The 1,219-nt window shown below is 40.8% G+C and overlaps 1 non-coding gene across 1 annotated transcript; it reads right to left on the bottom strand.

The window, feature by feature from the left end:
* Positions 1 to 472: 472 nt before the first annotated feature.
* On the bottom strand, positions 473 to 579 carry LOC128292458 (small nucleolar RNA R71). The gene has a single exon (XR_008282443.1). It is a non-coding gene; the product is annotated as a small nucleolar RNA R71 (small nucleolar RNA).
* Positions 580 to 1,219: the final 640 nt, after the last annotated feature.

Raw genomic sequence — 1,219 nt, 5'->3', positions numbered from 1 at the left:
CAGAGAACGAGCAAGAAAATGATACTTAACCCCCAACCGAAGAGATGGCCGAAAACCAAGACAATCAGCTACCTCCTGCGATTGCGGTTAATCAAAATCCTGCTCCATGCACTATGTATGATTATGCTAAACCTTCTTTAACAGGAACTGAGTCGAGCATAGTTAGACCTGCTGTAGCTGCAAATACTTTTGAACTGAAACCTAACACTATTCAAATGATACAACAATTTTTTCAGTTTGATGGTTTGCAGGATGAGGAGCCCAACGCTCACTTAGCAAACTTCCTGGAATTCTGTGATACATTTAAAATCAATGCGTTTCTGATGATGCCATACTTCTTCAGTTGTTTCCCTTTTCATTGAGGAACAAAGCTAAACAGTGGTTGAACTTATTACTACGAGGGTCAATTACTACTTGGGAACAAATTACAGAAAAAATTTTACTAAAATATTTTCCCCCGGCTAAAACGGCTAAATTACGTGACGATATCTCTTCTTTTGTGCAGATGGATTTAGAAACACTCTACGATGCATGGGAGAGATACAAGGACCTTTTGAGAAGGTGCCCTCACCATGGGTTACCGCTTTGGCTTCAGGTTCAAACATTCCATAATGGCCTAAATCCTTCGACTCGGTAAATGGTTGACGCAGCTACTAGCGGAACCATCAATAATAAAACACCTGGATATGCTTATGAGGTCATAGAGGAGATGTCACTGAATAACTATCAATGGCAAGTCATGAGGACAAAGCCAACTAAAACAGCCGGTGTTTATAATGTCGATCCGGTCACCATGCTCTCTAATCAGGTAGAACTCTTGAATAAGAAAATTGATGGTTTTCTTAGTTCTTCACAGGTTCACCCAGTGATGTAGTGCGAAGCAAGTGGAGGTGGAACAAGCTATTCAGAATACCAACCTTATGGCCACAATATGGATAACGAGTAATTAAATTACATGGGTAATAATCCTCGACCTCAAAACAATCCATATAGTAACACTTATAATGAAGGTTGGAGGAACCACCCAAATTTCTCATGGGGAGGCCAAGGAAATCAGCGACCACCTCTGGGCTACCAACAACCACCCTATCAACAAGAAAAGAAGCCAAACCTTGAAGAGATGCTCACAAAGTTTATCTTGGTGTCAGAAACCCGTTTTCAGAACACCGAAATAGCACTTAAAAATCAACAAGCATCAATCCAAGGGTTCGAAACTCAG

Source organism: Gossypium arboreum, chromosome 4 (genome assembly GCF_025698485.1).
Source record: "Gossypium arboreum isolate Shixiya-1 chromosome 4, ASM2569848v2, whole genome shotgun sequence".
Lineage (NCBI taxonomy): Eukaryota > Viridiplantae > Streptophyta > Magnoliopsida > Malvales > Malvaceae > Gossypium > Gossypium arboreum.
The sequence above is the reverse complement of the archived record's forward strand: the minus strand, read 5'-3'. Positions and strand labels throughout refer to the sequence as shown.